Source organism: Anastrepha obliqua, chromosome 5, assembly GCF_027943255.1.
Source record: "Anastrepha obliqua isolate idAnaObli1 chromosome 5, idAnaObli1_1.0, whole genome shotgun sequence".
Classification (NCBI taxonomy): domain Eukaryota; kingdom Metazoa; phylum Arthropoda; class Insecta; order Diptera; family Tephritidae; genus Anastrepha; species Anastrepha obliqua.
This window is the reverse complement of record NC_072896.1, coordinates 78,442,139-78,462,528: the sequence shown is the minus strand read 5'-3', so window position 1 is coordinate 78,462,528 and position 20,390 is coordinate 78,442,139. Positions and strand designations below refer to the sequence as shown.

Genomic DNA, 20,390 nt, shown 5'->3' with positions numbered 1-20,390 from the left:
GGTGCTATTGCTAGAGCAGCTACGTCACAAGGTGCTTTTGCTAGAACAGCTGCGATGCGGCATTTTGAATGCCTAAGCTGATGCTTCTTCTTTGTTGTTGCTTTGTGTATTTGTTTATTTTCTAATTGAAATTTTGATATTTAAAATACAAAATTGGAAAAAAATGCATGTAAGTATTACTTCTACTCTAGTGCCACTATCTTATATAGAAATAAACTGGAACAATTTCGAAAAAAATTTTAATAATATTCAGATTTATCGGTGCTGGAAATTATGGTATAGATTTTTGCAGTGTATTCCTTCGGTTCTTTTTAACAATATTAAAATAAAATATATTATAAAAAAATATTTGCGAACAAATTATATTATTCTAAACATTGAGAAAAATAAAAACTTTGTGGTACGTTATGAAAAACACCCACCTCAGATTTTTCGAAGAAATGGCGGTAAATCCAAGATACTCTAACCACTTGGCATGGAATCGCTCATATCTCCTTTTTGAATTTAAAAATGATGATGGGCATGGTTTTCAAACGATTTCGCCCATTTTAAATACCGACATATATTTTGCTAAAAGAAATATGTGTTCCAAAATACGTTTTGTACCAATTTTTTACTAGAATAGGACCCTGAACGGACAAAAGAAAAATGAAAGTCTTGTGAGAGGTGAAGGTGGGCTTCATGCAATTTTATATAATATGAATGTTATGAATATCATGCTCAAGGTGGTCTAAGAATAAAGACAGACGTGTGTACAGGGTTTGAAGAAGAAGGTTCATAAATATACATAAATATTACAGCTCTGGAAAGTAGTTCGGTCATGACAATTTGTCAAACGGTTTTGAATACATATTTCCTTCTTTGATTTTCTCCCCAATATCATCTTTTATGTATAAAAAAAATTAACAACTTAGCTCGACTGACTGCTGAAATACCAGTTTTTGCATTTTTGGAAATTACCGTTATGTGGAAGTTGGACGCGGTTATTGCCAGCTATTCAATGTCATTTTATTTTGTGTTAAGAGGTGCATATCAGCACCCAATTTCTTTTAGATATCCCAATTTTGCAGCCGTGCTAACGCCTGCAAGAGTAGCCGTGGACGGTTCTTTGATATTCTGCGCACTGCTTCTATAACAGTTTTTTATAATATTGTTTTTTTTTAATGAAAAATCGAATTCAGTCATTTAAGTCATACATTTTAAATTTCAGAAATAATTCCTTTTAGGCAAATAATTGAAAAAAGTACAAATTATGGCTATACGCATACGGATAACAAGACTAACTATGTCTGACCACAAACTTCCGAAAAAGCAATTTGGTGCTTGAAAACTTTAATAAACAAAGTTTCAAAACTTAAAGTTTTATCGTCGAAATATGTTTTTTGTACTATGAGTTTGTTACTTGTTTTATGACAGTGCTCAGACTGTAGAGAACGAGCAAGAAACAAAAAAAAAAATAACATGGAATACATAAAAAATGTTGTTCACAAAAATCTGCTTAACTAACTGTGCATAATTCATAATTTAATTAAAAACCCAACCGAACGAAAAAAGTACATACACAAATACACCCTTACGTATGTACGTAGTCTCACCAGCAACTGTACAAGCGAGCAGAGCGCAATGCCAGCAGAGGCGGAAGAAGACCCACAAAGCGGGCAGCCAAGCAAAGAAAGGCAAGCAAAAGTAAAGTGAAAAAAAAACCCAAAACAACATATGCAATTATGTTACACAGATAGCGCACATAAAACTGTTAAAGCGGGTGAGTGGCGTGCGGGTGGGATAGATAGCAAGAGGCAGAATGAGTTACGAAAGTGGTGGAGGTGGCAACCATGTTGGGTCCATTAAAAAGTTTAGCCCTGGCTATGGATGCGCTTGCTGTAGTAAGTATGCGGACATATACTATTTGCACATACACACACACACACAAGCATTCACGCATATGTACTTACATAAGTTAAAGATGGCCGGGAATTTGATGCATTTTCAAATGTGTGCCCAGCCTACAAAATTTGGAAGATTATCAGCATGGAAGTGAAAAGCGTTTTTTCAGATTCAAAAGAGCTGAGTTTTAAGTGAATTTACCTAAAATTTATTTACTTGAAACTGCTCCCCTGACGTTTTTTTAAAGGCAGACAAGTATCTTAAAAAATTCAACTTTAGAAAGATAAAGTTAAAAGAAAGAGAGAAGAACAAAGCGGAGGCTTGAATCGCCTGCAAATATTTATATATTTCTGTTGAAGTTTGCGGCAAAGCCATGTGAGCGTAATTTTTCCAATTCCTAAAGTCTAAAAAGTCTACAGTACCTATTCAATGCATTTCGCATGGTAAAAGTTTCCTATGAAATTTTACTTTTTTATGAAGTCTATTCTTTGGAGGGCTGCTCAAAAGGTTAGACTAGTCGCATACGATCCAATTTTTTGGAAAAAGATAAGACTGTTGAAAAATATTTTTATGAGCCCTTGTATCAAAAACCAAGAAGTCTTTGACCACAAATACTTTGAAGTCGTTAAAATAATAAAACAAATAGTTGGCGTATCCACTTATGTTAGAGGTTTGGCCGAGCTTCTCCTTCTATTTGTGGGGTGCGACTGAATGTTTTCCCGCAAATGGACGGACCTACAGTTTTAAGCCGACTCCTATCGCCAGAGGATTTTTTATGAGGAGTTTTTTCATGGCTGAAATATACTCGGAGGTTTGCCATTGCCTGCTTAGGGGGACCGAGTCATAACGGAGTGAAAAAATAATCTTTGTTGAAAGGAGGGAGTGACTTAATACTGCTCCAATATCCAATCCTTCTATATTGAGAAACCCTGATTATTTACTGTGAAGGACCTGGCTTACCCTATCTTTTTAAGGGAATAATACACCCGGACTACTGCGTTGCTGTAGTGAACTAATTTTCTTCTTCCGAACCGCTTAATTTATTTCTTTCTCATGCTATTGGACACACCAACTGAAGCAAAGTCCTTCTCAACCTGGGCTTTCTATCCCAAGATCTCCTCCCTGTTTCTCTGCTAACACCGACAGGTATCATGTTGAAAAATTTCACAACTGGAGCCCTTGTATATATTCGTATGCCAAAACTTAGCCAGAAGAGCGCATTGTTCATCTGTGATATTCGCCACGGCACAAAGGTCCAAAAATCATCTGTGCAATCTATATCGGTTCCACATCTAAACTGTATGGATCAACTCTCAAAGAACTAAGCTCATACAAAATGGTGCCCCTAATCACTTAGGAGTATTCTTTAATCCTGACGTGGGTTTTTCTAATATTCCTGACGTGATTCGGGAACTTGCCTAGTTTAAGCCCAGTCGATAAGTTTTGAGTTTAGTCTAAAGCACAAAGCTTTAAATACGCAGTTTCACTCTCGGGCAAGTCTATGAAGGCTTTTTCATGACAAAAATACCACGACTAGCTGCAGTGGCTCTTACTTCTGGCAAAGAGTACCATCATTCGCATACAGCTTTTATGTACTTTGCTTCACTACAAAAATGTATGATAAAGTAAGACAATACACCAAGTACAAGTATAAGTTCGTTATCATCAAAAGCTTTATAGTCCAGTACCGCATCCCGCATTGGATCACTCGACGTATTCGCCGAATTTCTAGACATCCCATCTTTATATTTTTCTAAGCCGAAGTCTGCATCAAAGGAAAAATGACTTGAATCAATTGAAACTGGGAAAGAGAAAGCGGCATACGCTCTACAGAGGCAAACAGAATATCGGTTCGTTCCCGTTCTGGTAAAATTGAAAAATTAACATGAATCCATGTTTACATTATACGGTCTAACTCAGCTCACGATTTAGTCATATTCAGTGTAACAGCATTCACTCAAAAGACTATGGCGTTTCATTCTTCTCATTCTAAAAAAAATGTCTATGAGACTAATCGTGACTATCACACTGGAACTTGATTATTACGTATCGTATAACTTCACACATGTCTTAGAACCATCCTCCGTACCAGATGGCCCGACAACTGGATTTCAAACGAAGCAGGCAAAAACTAATATGCATTGAAAAACAACATCAGAAGTAGAACAAGAAGGGCGCTAGACTGGAATTCACAAGAATCGTGCCGCTGGGACTTTCTAAAGGATCTTACCAACGTAGCTTTAATTAGAAATTTTTAGAAATTGACGAATTTCCGTAATGGACTCAAATTAAAATGAGTCAAAGTAGTCAACATTGGCAAACATAAGTTTCGGCACTCTACTCCCAAAGCCGGTGCGATAGCAACTAATAATAATAAATTCACAAATTATTTCTTACTTGATAATATTTTACCTGACCGAGTAGGTACTGAGAGCGAACTGGGATTGGCACCATAGTAGGAAGTGATCCTTACACCTCCTACACTGGTTTAAATAATAGAAGATATGATACAAAAGCAAATAATATAGTACTAATACAGGGTGGGCCATATAGCGTGTGCTTTTTTAACCACCTATTTTTTTGAGAATGGTAACACAAATAACATGTCAAATGTGTTCATAATTTACTTAAAGGTTTGACATTTACGAAATGGGACGCTATACGCTTGAACAAGATTGCGAAATATTGAAAACCTATTTCCAAAGAGGTGAGTCTTCTTCTGCTTTTCTGATTTTCACATCGGTGGCTACATCAATAAGCAAAATTGTCGGATTTGTGGCTCAGAAAATCTACACGTTACTGTAGAGAAGCAAATGCATCCTCAACGAGTCACTGTTTGGTGCGGTTTTTGGTCTGGCGGCATCATCGGGCCATTTTTTTTTCGAAAATGAGCGAGGAGCCGCGGTTACAGTAAATGGCGAGCGTTACTGTGACATGCTCAACGAGTTGTTTCCAAAAATTGAAGAGGATGACATGGACGACATTTGGTTTCAACCGAATAATCAGCCGAAATTCCGATATCAATTGGTCGCCTCGGAGTTGTGATTTAGCCCGTTGGACTATTTTTTGTGGAGAGCCGTTAAAGACAAATGCTATGCAAACCAAAATAGTGATTACTTTTTTTTTATAGTCGATTCAAAAAGCAAACTTTACATGGCCCACCCATTATTATTAGCTGCACCTCATATACAAGATTTAATATACTTTGAGCCTCCAGTCTTCTAAACTTTGGTGAAAAGAGAGCAGTGGCGATATCATTTTGATTACCAACTTTTCTAACAAGAACATAAGAATATTTTAAAACTTACTACGAAGGAAGGAGTGATGAAGATTTTTCATGGCGGTGTTACATCGTGCCGAATCTCATTTAAATTAGGCTATAATAGTCCTTGGACTTATACTGGTGATACTTTTGGGTATTACTTCAGCGAATGCGAACTTCTTTTATCCGACTAAGAAAGGAGTTAAAACACAATGCAGTTGGGACAATACGATTTTTTAAAATTCTTGTTTCACTTCCCTTGTGAGCATATGTCCTCTTTAAGGCTTATCTATTTAACCAGATTTCGGTTAGTTATTTTTGCAGTGTTGAACGTTTGGCAGCTGAATGTTTGAGGAGTGTTGATCTTCTCCAAGTGTTTTTTGCTTTCTGCTTTTTTCTAGATTCCATTCTATCCACCTCCATTTTCTTTTCTTGACTTGCTTAATTATGGGCTCCTCGTTGGGTAAGTTGCAGAGTTCTGTATTTCTTATTGTGTTCGGCCAGAATATTCTGCAAATGTTTTTTGGGAATTTGTCGGTAAATACTTGCGGATTGTGACTAATCTTATTTGATATAAGCCAATTTTCACTGCCATATATTAAAATGGATTTTACACGTACATTGAAAATGCGTGGTTGCTCTGACTTTACTCAACCTATTTCTGGCATCTTCCCCGGTTCCGCCAACTGTTGGTATTGTTCATCCGTGCTATGTTAATCTCCAATCTGAGGTCCTCCTTTAAGATTAAACCAATTTATTAGCAGTAGCCTACATTCTTGAAAGGAGTTCAGGTCAAGGTTTAAGGTATTTGTGGTGCTCACTTTGATGCTGCCTCAAAAGTAGGGAAGCTTACAGTTTTATTTCGCAGCGCTCGGTCAAAGTGCCAATTCGTTAAGCGAGCGTCGCTTTGAGTGCGCCGACGAGCAAGTTAAGCCAAGGCAAGACTATGATGGGCAAACATACTCGCCGGTATCGTCAAACTTTTGTCATCAACATTTCAGATTGAGACCGACTGCTCGAAAAGGCAGCCACGGACACTGCCACAACCACAGCCAGAGCCGTGGTAATAACCACAACAGTCAGTAGCGACCAGAAGCAACAACCAGCAGCTGGGGTAATACTTAAGGCAAAGAGTGGCAAGCGGCATACGCGACAACTTCAAAGTGGTCATGAGCACACAAACATATGCATTCATACATACTTAAGCGAACACATACTCCGTCTTACATACAAAAACTTTGTGTTTGAGTTAAAGCGCGAGCGTGTACAACCAAATGTGCTCATATATGTTTAAATAATGCGCTGGTATGCGCTGTTATGCGCATATGCTTACTTGTAAGTTTGCACTCGCACTTAGTATGTTTGTGCGTGCGCAAGTATGTATGAGTCTGTTGACATTTCAATGAAACTTACAAGTTGTTACTGACTGGCTATATATATGTATGGATGTGTAGTGGTGTGTATGTATGTATGTAGAAGTGATTTTGTTTGGGTATAAGACTCTAAAGCGTCGCACATGCAACAATTTATGTTTGTTTGTTTGTTTGTAGTTTTGTTTGTACTTTCGGTGTTTGGTACTTTGGCAAAAACTGATGAAGTTTCATGCGTTGCATACATTTAGGCGTATACAGGCGCTGGCTATCACATTATATCATATCCATATATTCTGAGTTCGGTTTGTTTGCTTGCTGCTTTAATCGCAAGAGCGCTATGTCCTTCACACCCAGCCGGCTACAATGTCAACAAAAAGTAAATACACACACACATACACACATGCGGGCGCGCGCGCGCCTATAAGGACGAAAAAAAAGTAGAGCATGTTTTTGTGCGTGTATAAATTAACAGTGCTTTTGAAATTCGCTAGCGAGCATGTGACTGGTTAGCATCTGGCTCTTGAACGCCTACAAGCCGACCATAAATGTGACTGAAAAGTTAACACACACACACATACATACATACACCCATAACCGAATACCGAATACGCAGTTGTGTTTGTAAACAAGCTAAACAAGAACACGAAGATATTCAAATGTAAACATTTCGCATTCTTTACAACGCTGTTGCTGGCATTGTGGCACTGAATGTGGGCGTGCGTGTGTAAGTGTGTCGGTAGGTGGGTGCTTACTTACATGTTCGCAGACAGAGACTAGCTTTGACTTCGCGCTTTAAGCGTAGATTTTTGCTGTGTCCCATATTTCAGGGGTACAATAAAATTTAATTTTTAAACATGCGTCGGCATTGCACGCAACGAAACAGCACAAAAGAGAAAGAATAAGAAAAAACACAAGGGGCAAATATTCTTCATAAAAATATACATTTTCTTCATATTGCGTTTGTACGCATACTTATTATATCACATGGAAATGTAAATAATTGCACATGAGCTCCCAACAACTAAGTAACTTTTCATTTTCATATTTCTTTTCACGCAGTTTACATAGACTTTCTTGCTTTTTTGGCAAGCCTTAACTAGAATAATATATTACGTGAATTTAATTGGCATCGCTGGAAATATTTTATATTGCATTTTATTTCTGCGATCTTATCCACTTGTAAACCTGCGGTCTCAACAATAGCAGCGCAAAATATTGCAAAGTTTTTACTATTTATTTACATACATTTTTTTTTCGTTTTTTTATAACAAAAACCATAAAATTTTGAAAATAAAAATGTATAACCATTCGTGTTGGTGCTAGCAAATATGATCATTAATTAGATTTAACATTTTAGTTTTGGGGATAGAATCAATTAATTTCGAAAAAGTGCTTTGCTTAACTATTGGGCGAAGTTGCATTCGTCATTTCGACTCCTGATGGAAAATCTTGGGGTTCAGATACCAGAAGAAAACTTCAGCGTCAGGGATCCATTAGAGAGCTTTTCTAAAAATAAAGGCAAGGTGATTATTATATTCTCTGTTGTGTTGGGGAATAAGTTCATAGCGTTTTATATTTCAATCAACATTTTTGACAGCTGCTCTTCTTTGCTTTTCATCGAGGTCAAAAAGCTGCCAATGCAGCACGGAACATTTGCGACGTGTATGGAGAAGATGTCTTAGAAGAGTGTACAGCTCGGCAAAGGTTGTAAAGATAAAAAATGGCGACTTTGACGTCCATGACACGTCCCGCAGCGGAAGACCTTCTAAATTCGAATTCCTCATCCAAAGAAGATCATGATATGTGTTTGGTGGAACTGGGAGGGCATGATGCACTGAGAACTGCTCGAAAATAATGCCGAGGTCAACAAGGAGGTCTACATTATGCAGCTACCTCATATGGATAACGTTGTTTGACTGAAAAGACCCTCGTCGATCGGGATCAAACCATACTTCTTCACAACAACGTCAGGCGCCATGGTGCACAAGTCGTCAAAGCCGTAATCCAAGGGCATGAATGAGAGGTGATTCAGCATCCGCTGTATTCTCCGGACCTTGCACCAACCGATTACCATCTTTCCCACTCCGTGTCAAACCATTTGAAGGGCATTACCCTACCTTTAAAAACTGGCTCAACAACTTCTTTGACACCAGACCTGGCGATTCTTGGCGGAACGGAATCAACAAATTGGTCAAGAGTTCAAGAGTTGCAAAGAGGTTGTAAACAGCAAGGGCGAATATATAATTGATCACCTTATTGATACTAATATGTTTTTTGTTCAAATAAAAGACTTCGGTAAAACGCTACGAATTTATTCCCCAACCCAAAAGTACTTAAAGTCCGGAGTAGTTGTCGAGATTAGGATTAAATGATTTCGATTATTTTGTCTTACTTTATATTTGTGAAGGAATTATGATTTTTATATAAAAAGTGGCAATGGGTAGTGATCAATAAAGAAAATAAATCCAAATTGTTTGCTTTTCCCTTGAAAACCCATTCAAAAGATTAAAAACCGACTTCTAAAGAGTCAGAATATTACTCGCATTACCCTGAGAAGAAATCAGTACAAAAATTCCGGTTTATTCTGTTATTAGATTTAGTTAACTCAGAAATTGTAGTTAGATGTGTAGACTAGAATATCTCATCTTCGTACAGGTCCTCTAGTACTTTAAAAATAGCGGTACGTTTTGAAGAATAAAATTTAATTCGGATGAGGTACATTTTTATCTAGGCATCTGTACCTGCAGACATGCCATAATTGAGGCTCGAAAAACTCATACGTGCTCGTAGAGAATCCAATGCAGCCTAGGTCAATTTGTTTTGGAACATGAAGACAGCCATAATCTGATTGAAGAATTGCATGTAAGTACTCTAGTTTCAGAGAGAAGGTGTTTCGTATCGTAAGAGTCCTCCTAAAAGTAATATTTCGCGCAATAATCATGCAATCTGATAATTTAATAGTGGCAGTTAACCTCTTCGAAACTGCAATTTGTCAATGTTAGATTTTTTGTGGAGTACCCATCCAGAATCGAGTTAGGTACTTCTTCTGTTTTCTTGAATCCATTTATGCAATTCTGGCCTATCTTTCTAACTATCTAGTGACGTAGTTACCACGACGCGAGTGAGCTAACTTAATTAATTTGATAGCGGAAGCTGTTCTACTTTTTGTCCTCTTTCACTAAGAAACCAATTATTTTCGTTTCTTGATCCAACTTAGAAAAGGCAGAACTAAGAGCTCAGTCAATAGCTAGATATCACTATAGTATGGCTTCCAAGCTACAGAAACACCAGAGGCAACGAGAAGGCGGATGAGCTTATTAGGCTAGAATCCTCCCTAAGCTCGTCCGAAATGGAACTAGTAGAAGTTCTATTTAGGCGGATTAAGCGGAACTAGAGTTTTAAATCTAGGAAAACATAGCCTGACTATAAAGTATGGAAGACCAAACAACTGCTTGAGTGAAATGGACCCAACATCTTAAAATTACAGCGGCTACCCAGGCACGCGGCGAGCCGCAGTTGTAGAGAAATGGGGCAGAAGAAAACTCCAGTTCATTGTATTTACAGTTGTCCGGGCTTATCAAGAGCAAAATTACGAGTTTCGGTAAATCGCCGCTCAACAGCGTTGACGAAATTTCAAGAATTGGATTTCAGATCTGTTCTAATTCTATAAGAAATAACACTCTCGGAGACTTCACCAAAATAACAAAGAATTGAAGTATTAAAATGGTGATAGGTGCTAATGTATCTCGGTTCAGGAAACACAGTCACTTGAACAACAAAAACAACTGCGGGGATATGAGGTCTGAAGATATAACTTTTCTCAGCTGACGCCAGTACTTGTACACTCTTTTAGGAAATGGTGCCTGAGCGTATTAGTTCTGCAGTTCTGCTCTTATCCAACATCAAACGAATGAAGTCTATCGGGGTAAGTCTCATAGGGTAAGAGCTTCACAAGACTATGTAATTTGCTCTACTCTGCTGTTGACTGCTTTTCTTCTTACAACCTGCGCTGTACAAAATGTGATCCATGAAATTTTACAAATGATTATTTGCTCTACAAAGTGTAGTACAAAGTGCTTCAGATTTCACTGCTCTCAGGAATGAAGAAGAAACTAAATATCAAAAGTGAACTCAGGTGATCCAGTTATGCGTTAGTTCTTTTGTGTGACATTAGAAGGAATGGTTAAGGTACCAAAATGAATGTCTTTATGACATTTCTTTCATTTATGTATATTATCACGTTTCAAGCTTTTCTTCTGTTTCCTCCATTGAAAGTTGAAATAAAAAGGTGGTGCATACTAAAATCATACTTTGTTTAATATGAAAAAAACTCAATTTAACATTTCCCTAAAATGGCAAAATAAAATAAAACTATTCAAATTGCATGCCACACAGACAAATAACTTCAATTCAGGAAAATATTTCTTACACAAAATAAAAAGCAAAAGGTAACTGCATTCCTTATTTCACCATAAAAAAAATCGGAAAAGTAAAGCCGTTTGCAGGAAAGGTGTCGGATAAGAAAAAAAAAAATTAAAATGAAAATAAAAAAAATAAACGTTATTCAGTAAAATTGCCGAGTCGAAGGTGATGCGAAAACGAAGAAAAACAGGACTGAAAAAAAGGAAAAAAGCGAACAGCTGGCAAATATGCAGTGCAAGGTGCTGTAGGAGCAAGCAGACAGCCTATGGAGTATAGGGAATACATAGAAAGTGTGCGGCATGACAAGCAGAGATGAAGAACAGCAGGTGAGCAGACATTAGCATTGAAGACCGACAAGAAGTTGTAGAGGTGGAGAGCAAACAGGTGAGCCGGATGTTGACAGGCTCTTTGCCGTGAGTAGCTGGCTGCATATGGTATGTGCGAGAATGTGTTATGCGACACACACCCTTTCACAAATATCCCCACATATATGCTACATTTTTTGTACGATCACTTGTGTTTGAGTGTGTGTGTAGCTGCAGCAGCCTTGTACTTGAACAAATATACCACCATTCCACTGGCGTGTACGTACATATGTGAATGCGAATACCTAATGGTACAAGTATGTAGCGTTGTATGCATGTGCTTGTATGTGTGTTCAGAGATAGACACTCATATGCATGGAAGGTGTCATAAAGAAGTCAAAGTTTCAAAAGGCTGCGCTAACGGATGCCGGATTCCGGACACAGCACCTAACAGGCAACACATACAAACATACAATATGTATGTGTATATAAAGTCATGTGTAAATGCTTTAAAAAAGTTAGAAGGGAAAAGGAAAAATATGCACGTAGGAAAACACCTTCTGCTACCTACTATTTGCAACCTCTGGCGAAAAAAAATTGACAAAATATAAAAATGTTTGAAAAAAGACTGTAACAATATCAACAGAAGCAACAGCAAAAGCTTCATTTGCCGCTTACTTTAATCAGTGAGTGGAAGTGTCTTCTATGTACTAGAGGCTCAAATGGGCTCCATCGAGTGGAAGACTTTTCAACGAATATCTTGGAACTGAAGTAAATAAAAAAAAAAAAACACTTTTTTTTGGGCCGTGTATGCAATTTCGGAAATATGTATGCATGTATGGATCCGCATAATATGTCCCTGTTGTGGTTTTTCGGCTTCCAAGTCGAAGGGTTGCTGGACACTTTGGATGCACGAATCACCACTGGAATGTTGTGTGAAAGATCAAATGGAGTGAAAAACCAAATAAAAATATAAAAAAATCGCAAAACCAAGCAAGCACTTGGCTACATAAATGTGATTCAAAACACGGACATAAAATCGTATAAATAAAAAGGGAAGAGACGAATTCAAGTAATGGCCTTTTATTGTGGCCTTAATGGGATTTTATGGTACTTGCACAGCATATTCAACATATTTTATTTTTATTTCTATTTCTATTTTTATTCAAATTTTTATTTTTATTTAGCTTACGGTTAATATTTGCTTTCATGCTGACCATTCTAAAAAAATTCTAAAATATGTGTGTATGTCGTAAAATGTTTTCAACTAACATCTCTCGTTAACTCACAGACGAGCAGCCAAATATACCATCGTATGCTATGCTCAAAATAAATATTTCCTTGCCGAAAGTGCAGATTTTATTTTTTTCTTTACAGCATAGAATTACACACACCTCACAACAAACGATTACATTTAGGCAGCATTTTTTCATGAAAAGATAATATCGTGCCATATCGCGCTCTCATTCACAATTTTTTGCTGCTGATTTCTTCCGCAACTATTCATTTTAAATAATATATATTTTTTCTTGCTTTTTTACTCAAACACGGTTCAAAGCACGCCCCCTAATGTATGCAACATTCACGCGAATTGCACTTCCAAGTTAAGCTTTACGCTTTCGAATGAAAGCTTACGTGTCTAGCTGAGATATTGCTGACTTACTTCTGGATTTTGTTGTTAGTCAAGCAAAATAGCATTAAAATGAGCGCATTGCAAAATGTATTCAATGAAACTTATTACAAACGGCATCGACAGTTTGGCTGCAATTTGTTCGCGTTTCTCGTATACGTATAAATTTTTGGTATATTCGTATGAAAATATAAGGGGAAGTGATATGAATTTAATTTTCTTGTATAATATTATATTAAAAAAATACTTTTTGGGGTATTTATTGAAGGAAAAGTTGATGTGTAGATAGTTTATATTGCAAGTTACCTTTCACACAAACACAAACGCACCCAATATAAACTTTTATTGGTAGAGGAGAAAGTACATGTATTTGACAGCTCATGGATTTTACTCACTCTTTCAATAGTTCGTCATCCGAGAGGCTTTAAGCATCAATAATCATCTTCTATCACCACAACCCACTGCCGTGGAGGCGTAGAAGGTAAAGACCAAACGATAAATTCTTTAAATACTGTTATTAAACGGGTAAGTGGCAGTCGGACTATATCAGATATGTTATCTTGTGTTGGCTCAAGCGACAACGAGTGCTATTTGTACCACGCAGATCTCAAGAAGTTATTCTTTTTAATTTTTACTGAAACCTTAATTCAGTTTGGCAATGTGAAATTTTCTATGTACGCCAACATTCATTGCCAGAGCTAACCACTTCAGAGAGACAACTTTAGTTATTAAAATGCTTATGAAGTTTTTTTCATATAAAAAAATATCAAGCATTCGTTACATATTGGCAAGGCGAATTTATTAAAGGTGGTGTTGGTAAATCAGCTGATTTGCTTTTGGTATTTTGCCGTGTACATGTATATAGCTGTCAGCACAGAATTTAACAAGGCGAATCAATTTTTTGTTTTCTACTTTTGCAATACTTTGCCGAGACAACCAAACGTACAAAACATTGTTGTTGGTCTAGTGCCAACACCTTTAGTAAATGCGTCTTGCATATTGGAAAGCAAAAAAAAAAAAAAAAAACAAAGTTCAACAAATTTTTGAGAAATGTCAAATTTAAACTTTTATGTATCAAAATTTGCTGACCTATAAAAATTTCCACTGCTAATGTTTCTACAAATTTTAATTACATGGTTTGAAATTTTAATGAATATTTATTGATATTTTTTTAATATGCTCAGAATCTGAAATGTGACTTTACATGGTTTTTGTAGTAGAAGGAAATATGTTTTCCCAAAAAAAAAAAATAGTAAATATTTATTTATGCAACAAATAAATTGTTAAAAATGTCACTAAGTCCCTGCGTTGTAGTTATGAAATGCACTCTCTAAGTTTGATCTCTTTCTCGAAATATTCTTTCAGCTTTTCTTGCTACGTCAAGATGTACCACTCCACACTACACCACTTTGAAGTTATATGGACCGTTCATTTTCACATTTGGAAATATTGGACGGCGTTTTTACCGGGAAACTATATATTTTTCCAAGCTTGTATGACTCAATTTCTACCCTGCTTATACCATAGCGGTTTTGCTTTCATAGAACATTTCGTAAACGAATATTTTTTTTGACTGCCTGAGTCTAGCAATTTCAGAAATGTCGACCTTCCTATCATAAAATGGATATCGGAAACCTTCAATTTCCGCTCCACTTACTGACCTACGGTTTTTAAGGTTTCCCATTTTCGCCACGCAATTGATCCATAAATGTATAATTTGAGTATTAGTTGCCTGACTGTACCAATCCTCATCCATTACATTCTACTATCACTACAAACTTTGATCTCTCATCTGGAAAGGTAAGGCGAATAGAATCTCGTAGGTAAAGTCTTCAGAAGTTTTTAGTAAAATATTTATACTTTTCCATATCTAAATAAACTGCTTCTTACGAAACTACATGTGAAATATGGTTAAGAATTTTTTTTCCACAAATGATTTCTTATTTTACATCCTTTTTGGGTGTTTGGCCCAGCTTCTCCTCCTATTAGTGGTATGCGTCTTGATCTTGTTCCACAAATGGAGGGACCTACAGTTTCAAGCCGGCTCCGAACGGCAGATTTTTTTATGAGGAGGTTTTTCATAGCAGAAATTCGCTCATTTTAATATTAGTTATTTAAAAAAAAATTCACCAACTTTTGAATTTTAATTATTTTTTGTTTTGGTTAAAACGAGTTTGCTAGAAGATAGTGATATTTTTTGATTTGTAATTACCTCGAATTTTTTTTTTTAATTTTTTGTTTTCAAAAAATATTTCCAAAAAATAATAGTTTGTTTTTAATTTCCGAAATATTTTTTTTTGTTGCGAGAGGATAGTGATAATTTTTAGTTTATAATATTTTTTATTATTATTTTTCCAAACAACATTATTTTTTCAATAATTTCTTTCTCAATATTTTTTGTGAACTAGCGAAATCAAATTTTAAACACATTTTCTATTTAGAGTTAATTTACAAAAGCCACAATATATAGCTGTTATTTATAAAAAGTAAAAAAAAAAATAAATTGAGCGTTAGGTTTTCCAAATTGACCACGCCGTTTGTTTTTGTGCGAGTAGCAAACTTAATGAAAGTGTAGATCAAAAAAATGCGTTACAAAATTATATTTTTTCTAAAAAACTGAAAAAAGTTATAAGAGTTAATATATATAACAATTTCCATAAAGAATAAATCTTGAAATTACTAAAACCTGCAAACCCTTTTTTCAGTTTATCTCTCACTATACTCAAGCTGAAGCCAATCATATTTTTAGCATAACTGACATCATTGCCCAAAATACTTAGTCCTCTTGGCATGGAATCTCTTATACTCGTACACCTTAAGGAAAATATTTTGAAAATCCAACAATGAACAACTGGAGACTGCTTCTCTTTTTATTTGTGGATTCAAATAAATCCAAGAATAACTATTATTTTTTATCAAAAGTATACAAATTTTAAAATATGAAAACCACACATATCGATTAGTTATCAACAAACAAAAAAATAAAAACAATTGAAAAAAATTTTTTTTTGCTTTATTTTTTCAGTCATATTTTATTGATACGACGATTTTGCTTTTTGCAATATAATTTAATTGCTATTTTTGAATTAAATTTTTAAAAACATAAAATTTGAATTCACGAACAACGCCGAAATATGGTTAAAAAATGTAAATCTGAAATGAATAGTCAAATTTGATTAAAAAAAACAAGTTTTTTTATAAAAGAAATTATCACAAAGTATTGATCATATATACATATTGATCATAAACTAATACATAAGTAAACAAAATCAAAATATCTAAAAAAAAAGTTGTTTGCTGAACATTAATTTTATTTTTCACGAGCAACGGCCTAATATTATTAAAAAATGCAAATCTGAAATTTAATTAAAAAAAATGATTTTTTTTTTATAAAAAAATAAAAGAAATTTAAATCATAAAATATCGATCATATATAATGAAAAAATCAAATTGTCTGAAGCATTTATTTGGTAAACATGAAACTAGTTTGAAAAATTAAATGTCGTTTTTGAATTAAATTAAAAAAAAAACAGTAAATTTGAGTTCACGAACAACGCCCGAATATGATTAAAAAATGTAAATCTGAAATGTACAGTAAAATTTGAGTGAATAAAAAATATTTAAAAAAATAAAAATTCATGAAAATCACAAAATATCGATCATACTTATATAAGAAAAAATTTCAAACACGAAAAATTAAAAAGCGTCAAATGACAAAGTAGCTCAGCTGTCGGTATAGTTAAGTATTGTTAGGAAAGACTTCTCAGAAATATTTTTTTATCACACAAATTCAAAATAATGGTTAAGTTTTCTGCTTCTATATTTATTTATCGCACAACGTTTTGCTCCAAAATTTCTTGAGAAAAAATTAAAAATTACAAGTTAGGTAAAATAAAAGTAGTTATGCTACTTAATAATTGTGATCTCGAAAATGTTTCTAAACATTTTAGTTCAATAACTTCAAAAGTACGAATATACAAAATGGCGCAAAACTAATCACCTTATACGAAGATTTATAAATTTTGCGATTGGCGTCATACGTTAATCATATTTGCCACTAAGGAGCTCAACAGAGTATGAAATTTTGCTAAAAATTGCTCAAAATATATATAATTTAATATATATTCTTTCTCCTCTTTGTTGTGTAGGTTTTTGCCACAAAAAAAGGGTCATACAATCTTAAGCCGCCTCTGAGCAGCAGATTTTTAGATTTTTTATTGCAGAAATACACTCGCAGCTTTGCCATTGCCTGTCGAGGGGTGACCGTTATTAGGTGAAACTTTTTCTAACCATTTAAATATGGTGAGGGGTTATGCATATAGCTTTTAGGTGACATTTGTAAGCTGAAAAACAATTACAAAATTAATTTTTACTTTTTTGTTATTCTTGGAATGGACTAAAACTAGTAACAACGTTTTCTGATAAGTTAAAGTGACTTAAAACTCAGCTATCCTATGAACTTCCACTCAACCAGTTCTAATCAAATTAATTATCTTAAAAAAACCTGTTATTCTTTTTAAATTTTTTGAAAGCGCCTCCATATGTTTGATTTGTTTTAAACATCAGAATATTTGATTCTAAAAAAATAAATATGTACGCAGCAGTGGTTAATAATTTGAATCCAGTGCAAAGTTTTACCTTTTTCTTTTCCGTAAAACTTGATATAAAATGTTTTGTTTAAATTATTATTTTTCGTTAAGGCTCCAGTACATTTGATTGATCTCACAGACGGTGGGATAACGTGGCGTTTTGTGGCTTTTCAATTCGTAATTAAAAAAACAAAGCTTTAGTATAAAAAAAATCAAACAATTTGTCATAATATTCATTTTTATAAAAAGAGTTATTATAAGTCAAAATTTCTGAATAATTATTATTTTTTTATAATTTGATTTAAATGTGGAAATATGTATTTGTTGTTCTTGCTATTAGATTAAGCACTTGAACTTTGTAATTTGCGTATTTTTGATCGAACGAAATATAAGCGAAAATATTTAAAGACATTTTTTTGGAGAAAACTAACCCATTTTTCATTGCTTCAAGGCGACTTAGGTGTCCCTTTAAATCCACAAGCCATCGAGCTTAATTTTTCGTAGTACACACGAAAAGTGTAAGTAAATACCACAATAGAAACTAAATTTATTATATTTCATTACTCTGCTAAGAATTGGACTAAAAAAATGTCCATATTAAAATATGTAAATACTTTTCTATTACACCAAAATTAGTTTAAAAAATTAACAATATTATCAGTCTATGTAAATTTATTGGAGCCCTCAAAAGTCATATCGCAAAACATCGTAAATAAATAGCGCTATAGATAGTAACAGTGACATAGAAAATACCAAAACTAAAATCATTCAAACATTTAATCATTTCCACATACCAATCGGTTTCGGTCAATACTCTTGCGTTATCCTCTACTAAAAAAGCTGCGTGTAGCCAATTGAGTCGTCGAAAAGAAACGTTGCCATGCTAACAACAAACACAATGCACAAATTGTATCGCTAGGGAAACCACAAATAAAAGGGGCACAAACAAACTTACTAACTTTCTGGCCGACCACGAATTCGATTATTTTTTCTCAATTTATTTTGTATTTTGCGAAACTTATTTTCACATAACTGATTTGTGTGTATGTGTGTTAATTTTTTATATATATAATATTTTGAATTTTTTATGCCAAAGCAATGCAGAAAAATCGAAAATAATTTTCACAGAAGAAAAAAATCACTTTTTTCTAAACCAACAATCACGTGCTGGCAGTCTATTGACACTCAGTTTTTCCTTTTATTTAAAATTTGTTGTCGTTTGTTTAAAATTTTACACTCGTTATTTGCATAAGTAAATTTTTGCCTTGAACTCATTCGATTTTACACGAAACGTATCACTATTTGCGCAAGGCTTGAGCATTAAAATAATTGATTCATTCAATATTAACAACTTTGCACTGCCTGTCGCAATGTGTCTGCTTGTTATCCTTATTATCCTGCTTTCGTTTTATCTTTGCGTTTCATACAACACAAACGAAAACGACGACCATGACGGCAATGGTGATGGTGACGACAACTAAGACGACTGCACGTCACTCATGCAACACGACACTACTACCACTGTTGGCCGTCTGTTGGTGCAGCGAGCGTTTAGGCCCAATTTGGCCAGAAGTGCCAGCCAGCTATTGTCACTGAGTTAATAGTATAGAGCGAGTTTTTAAGTTAGTCGGCCCAATTTTATTCAAAATGTAGAATTTAAAAAGCGATGAGCGCTGCTCAACTACAACACGACCGCTTGCAGCCGTAGCTCGTCGACAACTGCTCGGCCAAGGGTGCCGCACGTATTCAAACAACCACCCCCGATTTGGAATCCAAATCGAATGCCAGTGTCGATTGCCGAGCATTGCAAGCCGAGTGCAATTATTATTCCTTTTCGCCCACAATTGCATACAAGCCGCAGCTTATTGGGGGAACTGTTGAAGATATTGTAATATAAGCACAGTTAGGTTTTGCCCATTCCACTTCAGTTCAACCATTCGCAGTTAGTCAAAGGTGTCGCATTGCTCCTTGTTGAAAACAAAACTCACATACTACGCGCTCTCACTCTCACTTGCTAGCATGCGAAGGGTGAGTCGGCGCAATGCGCATTAGCTTACCTTCTCATGTGCTTTCGTTCTCTCTTTCTCTCTTGTTTGCTCTCTATTTGAATTTTCCTTCTTTCTTTGCGTTTTTATTCGCTCTCTCTCTCATTCTCTCATTTGCTCTCCTTCAATTCATATCTTTGTTGTCCTATTGATAACATTTTTCCGGTTTGTTTATGTTTTCCTTAGCGTTTCCAACCGGCTTTTCGACCAAACGTGGCGTATACGTAACCAACTGAGTTTTACATTGCCTGCAGCCAACAAAGCAGTCAACCAGGCAGTTGGTTATTATTGTGCTCTAGCTGTCAGTTGCGGTCTATGAGTGTATGTGTGTTTTCGTGTGTGGGTAGGAGCCAAAAATAGCAGATCGCTTAAAGCATCAAATTATTTTGTTTGCAATTTATACGCTGCCATACTGACAGTTGGTTTTCGAGTCTGCGTGTATATATATATATGTGTGTGTACGAGAATGGGTGTTTGTGAATGCCATGACATATTTGTGGATGTCTATCCTTGATTGAATGAGTTTAATACCCTTGTCAATTTCGCCTTTTGTAAACACATACACACATCCTTCAGGGAATTTTGATTTCGACGGAAATTTATTTATTTCAGTAGCTGTCTTTTTTATTGGATCAATATTTGATGCTCCGTTAAATTTATTTATTATGAGCTCCATTTGGCGCTCTGATTTCGTAGCACTACAAAGTGCTCACTGGTGCTATTCAAGGCGTAATTTTAATTCTATTTAATTGAAGACTTCTTCTTTATTCATTTTGCATTAAAATTCCTTTTTCGAATTGGCTCTTAAAATAAAAATAAACACTCGAAAGGGAAAATGGAATATATAAGTATAAGTAACTCATATGAGTCTGTGGTTCGC

At 35.1% G+C, this 20,390-nt stretch overlaps 2 protein-coding genes across 6 annotated transcripts in view; one reads left to right on the top strand and one right to left on the bottom strand.

Annotated features, from left to right (window-relative positions):
• The window catches only part of LOC129246873 (protein eyes shut), a 306,316-nt gene extending 287,457 nt beyond the window's left edge, over positions 1-18,859 (bottom strand). For all 4 annotated transcript variants that reach the window (XM_054885574.1, XM_054885576.1, XM_054885575.1 and 1 more), the window contains exon 1: positions 18,260-18,859. The gene's annotated coding sequence lies outside the window, so the exon portion shown is untranslated. The remainder of the gene's footprint in view (positions 1-18,259) is intronic.
• Positions 1-20,390, top strand: part of LOC129246875 (uncharacterized) — a 316,754-nt gene that overhangs the window by 285,280 nt on the left and 11,084 nt on the right. The gene's annotated exons all lie outside the window — the stretch shown is intronic.